The 5,922-nt window shown below is 46.8% G+C and overlaps 1 long non-coding RNA gene across 2 annotated transcripts; it reads left to right on the plus strand.

Annotated features, from left to right (window-relative positions):
- Positions 1-336: 336 nt before the first annotated feature.
- Positions 337-3,946, plus strand: LOC137224491 (uncharacterized). 2 transcript variants are annotated; one of them, XR_010943364.1, is made up of 3 exons: positions 337-783; positions 1,428-1,926; positions 2,684-3,946. It is a non-coding gene; the product is annotated as an uncharacterized lncRNA (long non-coding RNA). The 2 variants fall into 2 exon arrangements; XR_010943365.1 differs by having other exon boundaries at positions 1,428-1,889.
- Positions 3,947-5,922: the final 1,976 nt, after the last annotated feature.

Below are 5,922 nucleotides of genomic sequence, written 5' to 3' on the forward strand. Positions count from 1 at the left end.
GGTGCTGAAATCCTAATTACAATGTCATTAGAGCGTGCAACCAACTGCACCCAAGGGCAGCCACTTTGGAAAGTGCCTCTGAAGTGATGAGGTCTGGGGGGTGCGGGGGACAAACGGCAGGCCAGGCCTTCCCCTGAGACAATGCTTGCTCCAGACGCCTTCGCTGCTGCTCCCCTCTCCCCCACCAAGCCCCACTCTTCAGAGGGACCCACAGAGCCTGTGACAAGCCCTCTGGGCAGGCACTCCACAGTCAAATCCAGAGTCTTTGGAGAATGGCCCAAAGGCATTCCAAGACACCGTGATGCATAAGGCGTGCAGACAAGCCACATGGACCATTTTGTGGGAAGCCAGGGGGTAATGGGAAGAGACAGATCTTCATGGGTGGCCGGGAGGACAATTCCAGATTGAACCATTGCCATGCTCACAGGGGATCTGGCCAGCAACCGCAGGACATGGGTGAAGGAACATCCACCGTTAGAGTAAGAGCACAGCCTCCCAGGGGAACTTCCCAAAGGACCAAAGAGCCACTCCAGTTCCTCAGTGCTGTCCTGGGGCTAGTTAGAAGGCTGCACCTCTATTAGTGCCTACCCAGAGGGCTGGTGATAACATTGGACGATCAGCCTGGGCAGGACAGGTGGGAAGCACAAACCCACAGGCATCTGGGAACAGCTACACATCCTGTCCGCCATCCCAGCAGAAGACAGTTGCTGCTCACTTGGAGTTGGTGATGAGGAAGGAGAGTTGCTGCGGAGTGGAGCAGACAGAAGTTCAAGCTGGCGATAGGTAAACCTCACCCAGATCCCAGCCCACAGCCTGATCAGGGCTACCCTCTGGGAGCAATGAGGGAAAATGTAGGACAGTGGCCATCCGTGGCCCTTCAGATGGGTTAGTACACGCCTACTGCTCTGCGCTGTGCATACAGGGCACCAGTGATGCCCGTCTATCGTGGCAATCCCAGCTGTTGTTCCGAGGTCCCCAAAGGAAACAGGGAAGAAACAATAGGTGGGAGTTTCTGGAGCATACCATCTTTTTCTTGCTGGATTGATTTCTGGCAGACCTGCCTAATAACTAGTCTGGATGTACTGCCTTCTCCAATGCATATATATATATATTAACCTTTCAGTATTGATTTTTTATATTTTCCTTTTATTTACATTTCCTCCCTATTTTTCCTACAGTGATCATGAAGTATGAAATTTCTTTTAATTATTAAAAAAGAAACAGGAACCCACTGGATAGTTTGAGAACTTAGATATCCAGTGAATGAAAGTCCCAGTTGAGACAAAAATAGACTTAAAAACTGCCCCAATATGTTGCGGTGTTTGGGCACTCGTGTAGGAGCGGGTGTGGGCCGTGGGTGAGGAAGGGTTGCACGTCCAGCCCTTGACCCCAGGTTTTATGCAGTATCTCTACTTGTGTCCTCTCAGACGAGATGACTTCACTTCTGAGAGCGACCCTTGTCCCTGAGACTCCCAGACCTGATGACTGGCAACCAGTCTGTCTGGCGTGAAGGGCACTCTCCTGGAAGCACAAGGAGGCCGATCGTGGTCACCCTGAAGAAGATCCACCTCACAAGCTTTTCCCCATCTGGGATGGTGCAGGAATGGCAGTTGGGCTGTTGGAATGCTCTTAAAATACTTTTGGTGAGCTGGCTTCAAGCAAGGAGGGCTGAGGCCCAGGGCGGATGATGCAACGCTGAGCCCCTCTCAGGCTGGCCTGGGGAGGAGGTGGATGGCTTCCATAATGAGATTCCCAGCCCCGCTCAGTCAACCAGAGGTGGTGAAATTATCCAAGGGCCAGAGACCTTGCTCTGGCTGGAGCAGAATCCTGTGGGCCCTCGTAGAAGGAGAACCTGTTTCATCTGGAGCAACAGGACCTCAGAATGAGTGGTATTTGCGTATACCTGGGGAAGTGCTTTGAGGAGGGGTAAATATGTAAATGTTTATTGGTGGTGGTTTTAAAAGTCCGAGAAGGAATCTGCTAAATGAAAATTTTAACATATATTTCCTGCTCAAATCCATTGAATATAATGAAATGGTCAATTTTACGTCTCAAGTGTTGCTTTTTTAAAACTCTGTGAAAGCTTCCAAGTTAATTTTGTTCAACTTCCCGTCTTAACTTGATATTTAAATATTAACTGAACTGTTTCTGAACTCTGATTTTGAGCTAGTTAAAAATCTTATTTCATTAGACTGATTTCTGAAGCCTATAAGATTTATTTCCAGTGGGGTAGGGCCCACCTGCCAATTGTGGATAAATCAGTGCACTGGCATATGGGCTGGTCTCCCCATCTCAGATTTGGTACATATATAAAACTAGTATTTTAGGTTAGCATCTTTTTTTAAAGTTGATCTTTGGTCTGATTCACACTTTTTGAAGCTATAACGTAGCTGACACTTGCATAGGCACCTGCATTGATAATGCTTGAATCATTGTGGATGACACTGAGCTTCTGGAACTTAAAAGAACAGAGTTATGCGAAATGTCACCTTTACAGAAAAAAAAGTATATTATATATATATTCTATATTCTATATAATCACCATGGACTACTCACTCTCATTATGATGGGCATTCAAAAGCATCATCACAATAACCATTATATTCTTTTGATATTGGTATAGCACTTGATACAACACCTGCCTTGTTATTTATGTGTTTATTGATTTCCTCCAATGTGCCAGGTTCTGTGCTAGGGATCAGAAGTGAGTCAGCATTATTTCTGTTACTGGAGTGACATTCAGTAGAAGATAAAAACATGGAAGCAAATAAAGATGGTAACATGTTGTAAGTGTTAAAGAAATGAACAAGGAGCCGAAAGGAAGAAGGTACAAGCTCTGCCCAGAAAAGGGAAGAGAAAGTAGGGACATCTTCCCAAAGGAAGGCTCCCATCTCTCATCCATCACTCTCCGGGATGGTTACCACAGCCTCGCACATGGTCTCCCAGCTCCCACACTTAACACAGGGATAAGAGAAGCTTCTGACGGAGTGTGGGAGAGTGTGCTCCCCTCCCAGCCCTGGAATTCTTCAGAAGGAGTGGGGAATAGCCATTCTGATTGAAAGTGACAGCTGGCCCTCTGTAAGACGTCAACAAGGACCCTCAACCAATTACCAGTAAAGGAACACATTCATTCACCAAACATCAACATTATGAAGGAAGGACTTCTGCTGAATGACACTCGTGGATTCTGACTCCTACCCTTAGCTGGTAACCCTGAGAGTGAAGATGCTCCCAGATTGGGCACCTGCTGTTCCTTCTGCCTCGACCACTTCAACATGGATTCCTCCAGGAAACCCTCCTGATGACCCTCAGCTGTGGGCACACAGAGTGCCCTCTGCTTCCTTCATGTATTTGACTGAAGCTCACTGAGCATTTACCACCCTGGCAAACATTAGGGACACAGCAGTGAACAGACAAAACATCCTGCCCCCAAAGAACTTTCATTCTATGGGAGGGAAAAGGACAAGACAATAAATAAGGGAAATATAGAGTATGTTAAATAGTGGAGAGTTACCAGGAGCTGTCACCCTGGTGGGGAGAAGTATCATATAACAATGTTTAGAATTGCCAATGCATGGTGCTAATAAAAAACAAGCCAACTTAGGGACTTCCCTGGTGGCCCAGTGGTTGAGAATCCATCTTGCAATGCAGGGGACACCGGTTCAATCCCTGGTCAGGGAACTAAGATCCCACATGCTGCGGGGCAACTAAGCCCACGCACCGCAACTACTGAACCTGAGCACCACAACTAGAGAGCCCACATGCTGCAATTACGGAGCCCGCACACTCTGGGGCCCACGTGTCACAACCAGCTAGAAGCCCACGTGTCACAGCTAGAGAGAAGCCTGCGCACCGCAACAAAGAGCCCGTGCACTGCAACGAAAGATCCCACGTGCCCCAACTAAGACCCGGTGCAGCTGATAAATAAAGCTTAAAAAAAAACAAAAAACAAAAACCTGTGTGACTCTCTAGAGCTAAAAAAGAAAGACCAACATTTCGTGATTATTTTTAAATTTTCTACAGATGATGCACCTCCTTATTACCTGGACCCAGTGCAGGTTCCCCACCTCCACCACTGAATTAGTAGGTCACCGAATTAAAGAGTGATAAGTGCTCACAGACATAGAAAACAAACTTATGGTTACCAAAGGGGAAGGGAGGGGGGAGGGATAAATTAGGAGTTTGGGATTAACAGATACATACTACTATACATAAAATACATCAACAAGTATTTACTGTATAGCACAGGGAACTATATTCAATATCTTATAATAACCTATAATGGAAAATAATCTGAGAAAGTACACATATGTATAACCGAATCACTTCGCTGTATCCCTGAAACTATCACAATATTGTAAATCAACTATACTTCAATTTAAAAACATACATATTTGAAGAGTGATAAGTACACTGGAGAAAACAGAGCAGGGGTGGGGGATAGGGAGTGCGAGTGGGATAGGTTGCAACTTTAAATAGGGTGATCAGGGAAGACCTTACTAAAGTGACGTCTGAGTAAAGATCTTGAAGGCAAAGAGTTCCCAGCAGAAGACACAGTAAGTGCAAAGGTCCTGAGGCTGGAGAGAGTGAGCAAGGAGATAGAGAGGTAATGGAAGGACTGACCACATAGGGTTCTACAAGCCTTTGGGATGAATGTGGCTGAGGCTCCAAGTGAGATGAGAAGGGAGAGACATGATCTAACCTATTTTTTGAAAGGATTCCTCTGGAAGCTGTGTACAGAATAGAACGAAGGCAGGGAGGGGCATTGTTGGGAAGGATGGATGCGGGAAGGATGGAAGCAGGAAGAACCAGTTAGGAGCCTTTTGTAATGCTCTAGCCAAGAGATAATGGTAGGTTGGACCGACATGATAGCAATAAAGGTGATGAGAAGGTAGAGCTCACAGGATCTGATGACACCATCAGTGTGAGGTGCGAGCCTAAAAGAAGAATCAACTTGCTCCAATGCTGTTGATGGGTCAAGCAAGACAAGGACGGACCAGGAAATGGTCATTGGATTTAGCAAAATGAGGACATTAAAGATCTTGTCAAGACAGTTTCGAGAGTGACAGTCTGACTGGAGTGGATTCAAGGGAGAGTGGGAGAAGAGGACTTGGAGATGACAAGTACGCACGATTGTTGGAAGAGTCTAGCTGTAAAGAGGAGAGCTCGGGGGCCATTTTTCTGGGGGAGGAAGCAGGGTCAAGAGAAAGTATACTTAGATGGGGGAACTGACAGCACGGCTCTACAGGAGAGACGCTGTAGAGAGGGAAAGAAGGGCAGGGCAAGAGAGAGAAGGGAGACACTGGAGCAGCGTTCCTGAGAATCCAGGCTGGTGCGGGGTGGCTCGGGCAGCTGGAGGGGCTGGCCTCGGCCACATATAGAAAGTTCATCCATCGTAAGAGGACAGAGGCAGAGACAAGGGCACAGACACAGGCTCGGGGCGGGGCAGAGTTGATGTGGAGACAAGGGGCGTGCAGATTGCTTCTGACTGCTTTTATCTGCTCTACAGTAAAAGAGAGAAGGGGTTTGGAAAGTGGGACCATAAGCTCATGAGGGCAGTAACCTGGTCCCTTGTTACCATTGTTCCCCTGGTGCTAGCACAGTGCTGGGCACAGACCGGGTCTTCAAAAGGCACTTACTGCAAGATGAATGACTGAATAATTGACTGAATGTTCAGAACAGGCAAATTATCAAAGGACCTGAAACTCGTTAGTCTTTTCCTAAAGTCTCCAGCCAGATGCCCCATGCCATTCTAACACACTTGTAGCCACAGCTGTCAAATCCCAAGGCTGCTTTGGCCACCTGATGTGACTTCAGGCAAATCTCTTCCCTGTTCTTTCTTCTCTTGCTGCCAAGCTTAGAAGGGGCTGGGCTTAGGTCTCCTTGTGAAATGTAAGTTAAATCAAAAAAATTTTAGGTAAT

This window comes from Pseudorca crassidens, chromosome 5, assembly GCF_039906515.1.
Source record: "Pseudorca crassidens isolate mPseCra1 chromosome 5, mPseCra1.hap1, whole genome shotgun sequence".
NCBI classification, from domain to species: Eukaryota; Metazoa; Chordata; class Mammalia; order Artiodactyla; family Delphinidae; genus Pseudorca; species Pseudorca crassidens.